Source organism: Canis lupus, chromosome 25, assembly GCF_003254725.2.
Source record: "Canis lupus dingo isolate Sandy chromosome 25, ASM325472v2, whole genome shotgun sequence".
NCBI classification, from domain to species: domain Eukaryota; kingdom Metazoa; phylum Chordata; class Mammalia; order Carnivora; family Canidae; genus Canis; species Canis lupus.
This window is the reverse complement of record NC_064267.1, coordinates 22040370-22054626: the sequence shown is the minus strand read 5'-3', so window position 1 is coordinate 22054626 and position 14257 is coordinate 22040370. Positions and strand designations below refer to the sequence as shown.

Here is a 14257-nt window from a genome sequence, read left to right as displayed (position 1 = left end):
TTGATCCTCATCTAATTTGAAGATGCATGGAGGAGTTTAGCTGAGTGGGCAGCTAAACTGGGCAGCTGGTTCTGGGCAGCAGAGCCACCAAGCGCAAAACAATTTTCAGTTTGCCAATTTCCATCAAATCTGTTGATGTCTGAGCAAACTTATGCTTATTGTTTTATGTCACTGATTAGTAGCCATTAATAGCATATGGAAGTATTGTGGCCAAAGAGATTCACAAATATAAAAGAAAAATAAATATCTTCTCTCTTTAAAGTGTCCAGCTCTTAAAAATAAAAGTAATGTGAACTTTAGATTACATTCTCATTAATATAGTTTAAAATATTAATTAAAAACAACCTTATTGTGAAACCTAAAGTAAGCCATGTCTTCTCTCCTCTTGGTCACACATGCTTTCTCTCAATGGACACCACAGTTGAATGGAATGCAACAGGGCACAGAGAAAAAAATGTAAGGCCTAACAGTCCTGCTTTAATTAAGCTATTTTCAATTTACTTCTAAACATAATGACAGATTGGTATAATAATTTCAGAAGACTCACATTAAACAAATGTGAGAAGAAAATAAGAGAGCACATAGAATAAATGAAAGAATGAATGAATGAAGATAGACTTAAGAATTCTTTTAAGAGTTACACAGACCATCAAGAAGCCTTAAGAACCAATGCAATTTGGTGGTCTGCAAGGTTACATTTCCTTCTTTCTGCAAACTGCTTCAGGCCACGGGCAGTAAAGCCTATATGTGTGCTTTATGCTTCAGCTGCCTTTACGTAGGAAAATCCTACTTCATCTTCAGTACAGATATAACCTAAAGAATCCTTTTTAGGTAATACTGATAAATACTATTATTATAGCACTATGTATTTTACCTTTACAGTATTACTCTCAAATACATTAATTCTATGGTCTTTGCTTAATGGCTACTCTCTTGTTAGAAAATAAGCTTTATGAATGTAGGAACGTTTCTTTGGGTACCAAAATCAGTGCCTTGCGGAGTAATCTTTTGCTGTTGTTGTTGTTCTTATTTATATGAATGTATGAATGAATTAATGTTTAAATATGTCAAGACTCAAGAAAAGTTATGGCACTCTGTTATGCCCAAATGGTCACTGATTTCTATCTTTCAATTATTCTCAGAGACATATACTAACCGCAGAAGATGACCTGACTCTCCATTTTTACTAATAGTATTCTATGAAAAGAGGCTGCTAGACTATTAAACTGACAATATTACTCTGTACCAGATTTTATTCAAACTTGAAAAAAAACCCTTATAAGTCAGAAAAATAAATAAAAGCCATGCACAGTACCAAGTGCCCATATCTTCCCTTAATTGAAAGTCCTAGTTTTAGGGATTTCATTTATGTCATGTTTTGCTATTTTTGGTATAAATAACAGCTCAACTGCTCACTAGAACTTAGAATAACTTGTTGACAGTAATCTTTGATCTCTATGTGATGTTAGTTAAAATATAAATATTCTTCAATTGTAGATACTTAATTTTTTAATTTAAATTCAATAATTTAGCATATGGTGCATTATTAGTGTATTCTTAGTTAAAGAGGCAGAGTTCAGTGATTGATATTTTAAATTACTACTTGTCTCATTTATACCGAATCTGTTACTTAGCTTAATCCATTATTCATGAAGAAAAACTGGAAGAAAAGTGTTACTTATTTCATACGTCAATGTTATCATGAGCTGATGGATACTGCCAACTGCTGTTTGAATTTTGAATAGTTCCCTAAGAACACATTTTCAAATGGAGGTGAAGAGAGATATCATGAGTGCACAAGCAACGAGGATGAAGGGAATTCCTCCAAGGTGGGAGGGGAGTAAGTATGCAGAAAGGAAAGAGCTGAAATCACGAAACTCTTGTTGTAATTTTATACTACAGATCTACTCATAAGTATCCCCTCAATTCCCAGTCAGAAAGCACGTAGAATTAGAAGGGTTCATGTGCTCAATCCAAGGGTTCTATTCAAACATAACACCACATATAGCGGTAATATGAGATGTGAGATCAAGAGAGGCCCAGTTTCCCGTGGAAAGAATAATAGTGGGAATTCTTTGGCAAGGAATTGCCTACAAAACCCACAGATATGCTCTGTGACCCAGAAGAGCAAACCAATACACTCAGATGACTTTTTAAAGTAGAAAAAATGAATTCTAAGTGCTTAAAACCATCTAGAAACAAGTGAGGAAAAAAATGGGAACAACTAATATTAATCCATCCTCTTACCAGAAATGGATTAACAACCATATTACTGGAAAAGAGAATCTTTCAGTATCTTACATAATTTTAATAACATATCCTTATTTTTTACAGTGAGAAATTGTTTCCTTAAATGACTATTTCTTAGTACTATACTTCATTATATGTTGAAGCTTCTTAGGTACAAAGAAAATGCCCTCACCTCAATCCATTATTATAATCAATAAGAAACTTATCACTTTTAAAATAACTGTAATTATTTTAATACTTCATAATGCTGGTATTTCTGTGGTTTCTGCAAACCACGAAAGTAATATTTTTCAACTTCAGTAGGTATGAAATAAGTTACCTTTGTTCTGAATACAATTTCATAAATTCTCCATATGGGTAAGATAAACTATTCAAATAAAACATAAGAATTTTGAAAAATCATAATGAATTTTCTTTCAGCTTCCCAGTGGCTAAAAGACATATAGAGGGGACAATCTAGGGGACAATCTAAGAGGAGTGGCAGGACAATAATGAGAACTTTAAGAAGATTACAACTTAAATCAAACAAAGATGCTTATTTGAACTATATAAGGCTGAAATAAAAGAATAACTTTTATCATTAATTCCACTGGCTAACATATAAGCAGGATATACAACTTTTCCATAAGAATTAATATGCCAAAGACATATTTATATAGTAAAGCTTTACCTGAACAATAAGAATATAGTTGTTTCACTGAATCCAAGAGTACATTAAAAGAATTATGGGCACCTGGGTGGCTCAGTGGTTGAACATCTGCTTTCAGCTCAGATCATGATCCTGGGGTTCAGGGATAGAGTCCTGCATTGGGCTCCCTACAGGGAGTCTGCTTCTACCTCTACCTATGTCTCTGCCTCTCTCTGTCTCTCATGAATAAATAAATAAAATCTTAAAAAAAATGATTCACCATGGCCAAGTGGGATTTATTCCTGAGCTGGTTCAATATTCACAAATCAATCAATATGATACACTACATTAATAAAGAAAGGATAAGAACCATATGATACTCTAAACAGATATAGAAAAAATTTGACAAAAAAGAGCATCCATTCTTGATAAAAACCCTCAACAAAGGAGGGATAAAAGGAACATATTCGATGCTATAAAGGCCATATATGAAAGGTCCACTGCTAATATCATCAGTGGGGGGGGGGGAAACAGAGCTTTTCCTCTAAGGTCAGGAACAAGACAGGGATGTCCATTCTCACCAATACTATTTAACATGATAGTTTAAGTATTAGTTTCAGCAATCAGACAACAAAGAGAAATAAAAGCCTTCTAAATCAGCAAGGAAGAAGTCAAACTTTCACTATTTGCAAATGATGTGATACTCTACGTAGAAAGCCTGAATAATTCCACCAAAAATTTGCTAGAATTGATACACAAATTTAGTAAAATCCCAGGATACAAAATCAATATACAGAAACTTGTTGCATTTCTTCACACAAATAATGAAGCAGCAGGAAAAGAAATCAAGGAATCAATCCCATTTACAATTGCACCAAAAACATTATGATACCTAGGAATAAACTTAACCAAAGAGAAAAAAGATCTGTACTCTGAAAACTATAAAACACCAATGAAAAAAAGTGAAGTTGACATAAAGAAATAGAAAAGCATGGAATGTTTTTGAATAGAAAAGTATGGATTGGAAAAACAAATATTGTTAAAAATTTTATATTACTCAAAGCAATCTACAAATTTAATGCAATCACAATCAAAATACTACCAACTCAAAGCAATCTACAAATTTAATGCAATCACAATCAAAATACTACCAACATTTTTCATAGAGCTAGAACAAAAAATCCTAAAATTTGTATGGAACCACAAAAGACCCCAAACAGCCAAAGCAATCTTGAAAAACAAAAGCAAAGCTGGAGGCATCACAATTCTGGACTTCAAGCTGTATTACAAAGCTGTGATCATCAAGACAGTATGCTACTGGCACAAAAACAGACATATAGATCAATGGAACAGAATAGAGAACCCAGAAAGGGATCCACAGCTGTATGGGCAATTAATCTATGACAAAGCAGGAAAGAATATCTAATGGAAAAAGTCTCTTCAATAAATGATGTTGGGAAAACTGGACAGTGACATGCAAAAGAATGAGATTTGTCCACTTATACCATGCACAAAAATAAATTTAAAATGGATGAAAAACCTAAATGTGAGACCAGAAACCAGAAACCATCAAAATCCTAGAGGAGAACACAGGCAGCTACCTCTCTGACCTCAGCCATAACACCTTCTTATAAGTCATGTCTCCTGAGACAAGGGAAACAAAAGCAAAAATGAACTACTGGTACTTCATCAAGATAAAAGGCTTCTGCACAACAAAGAAAACAACAAAACTAAAAGGCACCCTACAGAGTGGGATAAGATATTTGCAAATGACATATCTGACAAAGGGTTAGTATCCAAAATCTATAAAGAACTTAATCAAAAAAAAAAAAAAAGAACTTAATCAAATGTAACACCTGAAAAAATAAAGTTAAAAAATGGGAAGAAGATACAAACAGACATTTTTCCAAAAAAAGACATCCAAATGGCTAATAGATGAAAAGATGTTCAACATCATTCATCATCAGGGAGATGCAAATCAAAACTACATTGAGATACCACCTCACATCCTCAAAATAGATGAAATTAACAACACAGGAAGCATGTTGGCAACTATGTGGAGAAAGGGGAACCCTCTTAAACTGTTGGTGGGAAGGCAAATGGTGCAGTCACTCTGGAAAACAGTATGGAGGTTAAAAATAGAACTATCCTAAGACCCAGCAATTATACTACTAGATATTTACTAAAGGATACAAAATTAGTGATTCGAGGGAACACATGCACCCTGATTTTTATAGCAGCCATATCAACAATGGCCAAATATAAAAAGATCAGAAATGTCCATTGACTGATAAATGAATAAAGAAGACATTATATACATATATATACATATATATGTATATATATATTTCATTTCATTGATTTCATTCATATGTGGAATTTAGGAACTAAAACAGATGAACAAAGGGGAAAGGAGAAAGAAAACAAATGGTAAGAGACTTTCGACTATAGAGAACAAACTGGAGGTTGATGGAGAGAAGTGGGCAGGGGATGGGCTAAATGGGTGATGAGTACTAAGGAAGGCTCATGACAAGCAAAGGGTTTTGTATGTAAGTGAGGAATCACTAAATCCTACTCTTGACACTAATAATACACTGTACATTAACTAGCTAGAAATTAAACAAAAACTTAAACATCAAAAAAATTGAAGTAACTGCTCAGGGGCAGTATACATGAAGGCTTGATTGGCCTATTCAATCTTCAACTAAATTGAGAACTTTCAAAATTTATAAGTTCCGGCACACTCCTGCCTTGTGTCTGTCATAGTGTCCTGCTCATGGTGAGACAATGATTATTTCATTTATAGTCAGCTTTCATACCCACAGAAATACAATATTGACAATCAGATTTGCCCAACTCTCATTTAATCTCACTTCAGTAGACAGAAGAAAAAGTTCAATTTAGAGATTAAAAATAAAAGAATAATTAGAAGAGAAATCAATACGTCAGGGAAGCCATTACAAAAATATGTATATTAAAATTTCTGGTTCAATCTAGTGATTATCTTTCTCTTTCTTTTAATTCTTCCTTAGCCTACCACAAAACTTTAACAGATGTTATATGTAATTAAGCATGTGCAAGGATTCTGAAACGTCATTGGCCTTTCATGATTACAGTTGGAATAGAAATCAAAAACTCTGAAGCTCATGCTCTAAAAAATGTCTTTGAGAATTCTTCTTCCTGGGAAGCACTCACAGGCAGCCATCCTCTTTTCAACACCCTTATTCTCTTGTTCTCTTGCCAATAATGTTTCCTTTCCTCCTCTAAAAGCCTCAAGGAAGCCAAATTTACAAATTATCTCTTTTTTGCATACTATTCTTGGCTCTCTAAAACTATAGTTTCCTAAATTTAGACTTTACTGTGCATGCCTTTTTATACTGTTTAAATCCTACACTCTCTCTCTCTCTCCACTCACACACATGCACACACCATATTCTTGGCTTTGACCAAAGAATCATCTGTCCTTGAATTTGCTCATTTATCACTGACCCAAAGCATCCCCTATTGTCATTGTTTTCTTTTGTTTCTTCTGGTGCTATTATTAGATGGCTTTTACTTGAAATTACAGCTATTTCCCTAGTATGGCATACATTATGGCACACAATATTCAAATGATCCTTATTGTTTTGGGAAGTAGAATGGGTTTTGGGGGTTGGATTTTTTTTTTTTTTTTTTGAGGGGGGGAGAAAGGAAGCTTAATAATCAGGTTGTATTCTATTCTGTTCAAGTTAATTGCCTCCTCTGACCTAAGGGATGGGGATGGGGTAGTGCAGAGACAGCTAACCATATGACTATGAAATTGATAGTCATTATTGCCTAAACATAATATTGTAAGGCTTTGCCATCTTGCTGAAAACTGAAGCAGCTTCTTTAGTGTGAGCTGAAGTGGGTCAACCAGGAGTAGTATGCCTGAGAAAAAAAGGAACACCCCAAAGCACAGCTTCCAATAATGTATCCCTGCTGGGAAATCAGAACATTAACTATAGAGCCCTGGCTATTACAATCAGAGATAAAATGGGTATTTTTGATCTATAGCTATAGGCTGATTGTGAGGGAAAAAAGCAGGATTTCAAAGACTCAGGTTCTACCAACACTGGCTGCAATTTCAAATCTAAGAAAAATCTTTAGAGCTAATACTATAATTGTGTTAGAAATTTCTGTACACAAAGGCCACTATAATATTCCAAGTGGAATCTTAAAAAGAATAATATATGTTCCTCAGTTATATTCACTTTTTGATTATTCAAATTAAAGAAAATAAATCTATTTCTGCTACAATTTCTGCTACAATAAGTTATAATTCTATTAATATGGCTGTATATCATAGGCACAGATTTGTATATATACAAAGCAGGATGAAATTTTTAAAAGTTTAATAGGAATTTTAAAAACTCTTTTGGTACTTAATATTTGATGTATCTGGTAATGATTGACAGATGAAGAGTTTAAAATGACCTGTATCTCTTCATTGTTTTAATTTTATCTAGTTTTATTGATTTGTCCATTAAAGTTTTCTTCTTCAATGCAACCATTTCTGAAAAATAAATCCATAATATGCCATAAAACCACAGGTTCAAAGCATGAAGTATAATATAGAGGGCTTAAATACGAAAATTCTCATCTATAAAAAACCTTGTTGAAATTCTCTCCCATTTAAGATTTTCCCAAATGACACACCAATTTCCAAAGAGACACAAAGATCAGAACCCCATCTCAAGTCCCACCACAAGATGTCTTTAGGACCATTAAGCACAACTGCTTTGCCTGGATGGACTAGAATGCTATTTTGTTTCCTCCAAATTTTGAGCATTACCGGTTGCTTGAATCTCACATAACTAAGGATATGTATATTATAAAGGAAAAGGAATCAAATATAAAATTCCTATTCCTTTTACTGATTCTCAGATATGTTAACATGCCAATGTGACAAGTAGTTAATATACTTCTCTTTCAAAGTTAATTACAAATAACCAGCCCAGTTAATTACAAATAACCAGCCCAGCCCATATTTTAGTGGAAGATACAGATAATGTAACCTGAATCAGGCTCTCACTAATTAGATTTTCTACTGAGAGATAGAAAATAAAAAAAAAATCATTGATATCAGAGTTTGGGACCTCATAACTGACATTATCCAAAGAAAATTTTAAGGCACCTAGATTCCAATAAATGACATAAAAACATCAGCATCAACTAAATCTTTGGTAAAAATTTTTTTAAATGAAATATAACATATCTACATAAAAATGCTCAATGAATTATCATGAAGTAAGGGTATTCATATAATCAGAAACTACATCAAGAAAAATTATATTTACATATTTATATCCAGAGACCTCTTCCAGTAATCATCAACTCTTTTTTTCCAAGATAATTAACTACTCTCCAGACTTATAACCCATTTATTAGTAGGACCTAATTTTTCAATTTATGTATGTGGAATTATATGGTCAGAATTTGCTGCATAATTTGAGATACTCAGTCCAAAATGAAAAGCTGGGGTGCTTGCTCAAAATACATTAAGAACTTCAAGATGGTGATAGTAAAACATTAAGCCAAGTGGTGGCCCTGTGCAACTACAGTAGTTGCATACTCACAAAGCCAACTCTGTATACATCACATATTTTTATATTTGTGTAGTTTTTCCCTCTCATTTAATTGTGAAATTCATCAACACTGTTCTAAATTGTGTGCTTTTATTTCTTCATTGGTATTATAGCATAGTTTGCCATTATGTGAAAATAATTTATCTATCATCTCTATGAAAATTTGTGTTGTTTCCAATTATGAGCACACTGATATTGTCAATAATTAAAATTTTAGAGTTCCCTGGGTGGTGCAGTCGATTAAGCACCCAACTCTTGGTTTAAGTTCAGGTCATGATCTCAGGGCCATGAGGTCACGACCCACATTGTGTTCCAAGTTCAGCAAGGAGGCTGCTATAATTTCTCTTTCCCTCTTCCTCCACCCCTCCCTGAGCTTGCTCTGTGTCAAATAAATAAATCCTTAAAAATAAATAAATTAACATTTCCTTTAAAAAATAATTAAACATTTAAACAATTTAAAAACTGTTAAGATAATTAAACAAAGAAGCCATTAGATTAAGGTCCCTCTAATTTCCTAGCAACCTAAGTAAGGAAACCCAAATCTAAGCATGTAAATATGTCAAAGTTAAGAAATCAAACTTAAGGACAACCAATCACAAACAGCCCCACTAGGTTTTCCCAAAAAAGGAAACTCCTTAAGCTATAGTCAATGAAATACATCCCTTGCTTTGCTTCCACATCTTGTCTGTAAACATTATTCCCCTATTGCCTAAGGGTGGAGTGCTCCTAACCACTTCCAGTTTGGTGCTTCCCAATTCAAATCTATGTTTGGCCAAGTAAACTAAAAAAATTCTAATATTCCTCAAATTATCTTTATCAATAGTCTTGTGCATATATTTTGGTGGATATTTGCACCTATTTCCACTGGGCTTTTACTGAAGAGTAGAATTTCTGTATATAGTGAATCTGTAAATCACATCTACTAAAATTGTATTTAGTAGATATTGCCAAACAAATTTCCATGGTTTTGGAATGAGTTCAAACTCTCATTATTCCTAACTTGGCGGTTGATTTGATAATGAATTACTTAACTTCATCTTGCCTTCCCTGCAAATGTTAAATTAATCATATGATTTTTTAAATTTATTTTATTAATGTTAAAATATCATCCTATATATAAATCTTACACGAAACTTGCACTCCTGCAATTAACCCTGATTGGTTATGATGTATTACCCTTTTTACATAGCACTGTACTTATTTAGCTAAAATATTGCCTAGGATTTTTGAATCTATGTTTATGGATAAAACTGACGAATAAGCCAACTTTCTTGTAACTTCCTTTCCAGGTTTTATAGTAATGTTATTATGTACTCATAAAAAACATTGTATGATTCTCTTCAAGAGTATCAAGTAAAATGTCAAGTAAAGAATATTGTAATGCTTGGTATTTATTTTGCGTTGTTAAATTAACAATTGAAACCTTCTGGATCTAGATTTTTATTTTTGAGAAAACTTTTGATACAAATTCAATTTCTCTACCAGATATTAGATTACATGTATTTTTTAAAAATATTTTATTTATTCATGAGAGACACACAGAGAGAGAGAGAGAGAGAGGTGAGATACAGGCAGAGAGAGAAGGAGGCTCCATGCAGGGAGCCGACATGGGACTCGATCCTGGGTCTCTAGGATCACACCCTAGGCTGATCACACGCTGGCTGATCACACCCTGCAGGCACTAAACCATTGAGCCATGCAGGCTGCCCAATTGCATGGATTTTTAATTTCTCTTTTAGTTAGTCACAATAGATGTGTTTTTCTAAATTTGACACATATGCTCCAAATTTTGGTCTTTCTTTTCCAGACACTTTCCAGGAGTTTATCACTTTTTTAAGCTATTTCAAATAACTATGTTTCTGCTTTGTTGAGCCCATCTCAAGTAAATTTAATTTCAGTTTTATTAATTGATGCTCTTATTGCTACTATGTTTTCCCTTTTACTTTATGAAATTAATTAGTTCTATTTTCTCATTATGTTTTCCAGATATAGGATGAGGTCATTAAATGTTATGTATTTTCAACATAGGCATATAAAACACAGCTCTACTTATAGCCCACAAGATTTGATTACCACTTATAATCATTCAATTACAAATATTTTGTAATTTCTATGAGTGTTCTTTGATCTATGAATTTCTAAACAACTGAGGATTTCAAGTTGACTTTATTCCCATTTAAGAAATACTCTGCTATTCCTTGAAATTGTCGAGTCTTTATTTATGGTGCAGTGTTTAGTCAATTTTGATTAATTATTCACACACATTTGAACACCTTGTGTACTCCTTTTTTTTGTTGTTGTTTTTTTTTTCCTTGTGTACTCTTTAAATGTTGGTTGAATGCTATTTCTCTGTCAGTCTTGCTAATTTCGTCCTTCATATTTTCTATATTCTTATTGATTTTCTATATTTATTTGCTCCATGAACTTTGAAGAAAGCTATGTTAAAAAAAAAAAAAAGAGGATGATCCAGTTCTAGTTATCTCCTAAAGGATATAACATTTAATTATTAATTATAGGTTAAAATATGTTAAGAGAAATATTTAAAACAATTGGGAGAGACCTAAAAATAAGGGAAAAACTAGGGAGGATTTAATTTTTGAGTGATGGTAATTCACTGATTAATCCAGCTTTTTATCACCTTTTCCCTTGTAGTCTATAAAGTACACGGCACCTCAAAATACAGAAGATTAGCTTATTGATATGATATATCAAATAACAAAATTCAGAGGTCCCAAAGCAGATATAAACTAAGAAAGTCCTGGAATACAAAGAGCTACAGAGGATTGTGCCTTACATCTGGATATAAACACCCCTCAAAACTATGAATGCCCCATGAATAGTGCTTGGTTTGGAAAGATTCACTGTATTCCAAAGGAAAGCAAGCGGTAGAAGGTTTAAAAAGCTGATATTTCTGCTGGCCACCAGGGCAGAAGAGAAAGAGTTTGGAGTTTGAATAGCACAAGTTAGGGAAGCAAAGTGCACACTCTGAGGTTTCATTTAAAAGCATTCCAAAAGGTCCATGCTTAGAAGAGACTGTGTCCCAGAATTAAGGGACTCATTGAGAACAAAGAGCAAAACTGAAACAGACTTATCTGATGTATCTCCAGACAAAAAGGATCAGTTTTTAATTTATCTGACTTCTGGAACAAAACTCAACACTGTTAAAAGACAGATAACAAAATTCAGAGTCTTTATAATGTATATTCGCTGATAAGCAAAATAAATATAAAGTTTTTTAACACATAAAGACACAGGAAAATGACAGCCATTGTTCAAGATTAAAAAAAAAAAAAACAAAAAAAAAAACCTAACCACACAAAACAAACAAAAAAACAAGCCCAGAGATGACTCAGATGTTTCCAATATTGAAATTAACAGATAAAAATTTTATATTCCCTGTTGTAAATACAATCAATAACATAAGTGAAACCAAGATTAAAATAATTGAATAGATTTAGAATCCTAGCATTGATATGGTTAATGTAAAAATAATTATGTTGAAATTCTAGAAGGGACTATTACAATGCTTGAAATGAAAAATTCATTAAATAGGCTTAATAGAAGATGAGAGAGGATGACAAAATGATCAGTGAAACTGTAGACAGATTAATATCCAATTTGAATAATAGGGGAAATATTTTTTTTTAAGTAGTTTTGTTTTTGTGCTTACTTCAGCAACACATATACTAAAACTAAAACAATGCAGAGATTAGCATGGCCCCTGCACAGGATGACACATAAATTTGTTCAGTGTTCTATATTTTGAAAGAAACAAAAAAACAAAGTTAGTTCTGTTTTGACATGTGAGGTAACATTAAGTGGTCCAATATGCATGTAATAGAAACCAAGAAGTAACTCTTTGTAAACAGACTGACGATTTTTACTACAGAAATATAATGGACATTCTTTGCTTTAAAATTGCTTTTTAGGAAAACAAATCTGGTCTGTCTTCATTTCTTTTTTTTTTTTTTTTTTTGTCTTCATTTCTTATTGAAAAAAATAAAAGCCAAAATAGTAAAATAAGAACAACAAAAACAAAAACACTTGGCTTATGGAGTAAGTGAATTTGGAAGAAGGGGAAGTAGTCATATAGATCTCTTTTTCGTGGGTTGCTTTTAACAAAGTATTGAACTGAAGAGAATCAAAATGTAAATGCCTTCCTTTGAGAATAGTATTTCTCTATACATCATGGTAATGATGTATATATACATATATGTGTATGTATGTATGTTTATACATATATTTCTCCTTCGTAATCTCCATAGTAATACTCCTTGGGATTTTTAAAAGACCATTTTACTTCCAGTCATATAATATTACATGTAAATTGAAAGACTGGGCACAGTAAATATGAGTAGGAAATTTAATGTTTACATTTGGAGAGTTGTTAAAGTTTTGCTGGTATTTTTTTTCTTATTTGATTTAAGTTATGAAGGTTGGCATTTCCCATTTTATAAGCTAACATGGAGATTAAGAAATGTAATAACTAAGGTAAGCACATACTTTAGTATCTAAGCCAAGATAGTTTTTAGAGTAAAAGTAGGTGCTATTAACATATTCCTCAGAGTAACATACAAAAACTAAGACTATCCAAGAAAATTGGGATATATGGTCATCGTATTATAGTATTCATTCTATAACTAACATATTTTTGTCATCAATATGAAGTTCCTAAGTATGTTACACATCTATTACCATAATTCTAAAGATTTTAAACATTAAAATTTTCTTCATTAGATTCATAATGAGTCTTTATATTCAGCTAGTATTTGCTTATAAATTTTCCGTTGGGGGCACCTGGATGGCTCAGTGGTTGAGCGTCTGCCTTTGGCTGAAGTCGTGATCCCGGGGTCCTGAGATCGAGTCCTACATCGGGCTCCCTGCATGGAGCCTGCTTCTCCCTCTGCTTATGTGTCTGCCTCTTTCTCTGTGTCTCTCATGAATAAATGAATAAAATCTTAAAAAATAAAAGAAAGTTCTCTTCTTTAAAAAAATAATAAAATAAAATAAAATAAATTTTCCTTTGTTAGCCAATTAGATGTGTTAAATCATATACACTGCCAATTAATATATACAGGTAGCACTGACTCTATACCAAGTGCTGTTTTAAGTGCTTTAGTTATATTAGTTAATTTAACCTTGTCAGCAATCCAATGCTTAGTTATTATTACTAAGTCATTCTCCAGATGAGAAAACTAAGGTATTGGCTAACTGTTGCTCATGGTTCCACTGGACTATTCCATAACCTGAACCCAGGCTTTCCATTTGCCTAAAGATTGTGCCTCTTCTCTACCAGAACAATACCATCTATCTATCCATCAATGATACAGCAAGATCTCTGACATTTTATTCCTGAGAGTCAATTTCATTTTTATTTGTTTTTAAATATTTTATTTATTTATTTGAGAGAGCAAGAGTGCACACCAACAAGGGGAAGGGCAGAGGGAGAGGGAGAAGCAGACTCTGGTGAGCAGGGAGTGCAACATAGGGCTCCATTCCAGGACCCTGGGATCATGACCTGAAGGTAGATGCTTAACTGAGTCACCCAGGAGCCCCTTTATTTATTTTCGAATATTTTATTTTTAAGAAATCTCTACTCCCAACTGGGGGCTCAAATCCACAACCCTGATATCAAGAGTCTCATGTTCCACCAACTGAGTCAGCCAGGCACCTTTCAATTTTGTTTTTAGAAATAATAGACTAGGAGTTGGAGCCGCTGCTGCCACTCACCACCCAACGTGCACTCCCGATTCCTTCTGGTTCTAAGTCCAAA

The 14257-nt window shown here is 33.1% G+C and overlaps 1 non-coding gene across 1 annotated transcript; it reads left to right on the top strand.

Moving 5' to 3' along the window:
• Window positions 1-12146: 12146 nt before the first annotated feature.
• On the top strand, window positions 12147-12249 carry LOC112670248 (U6 spliceosomal RNA). Its single transcript, XR_003142829.1, has one exon. It is a non-coding gene; the product is annotated as a U6 spliceosomal RNA (small nuclear RNA).
• Window positions 12250-14257: the final 2008 nt, after the last annotated feature.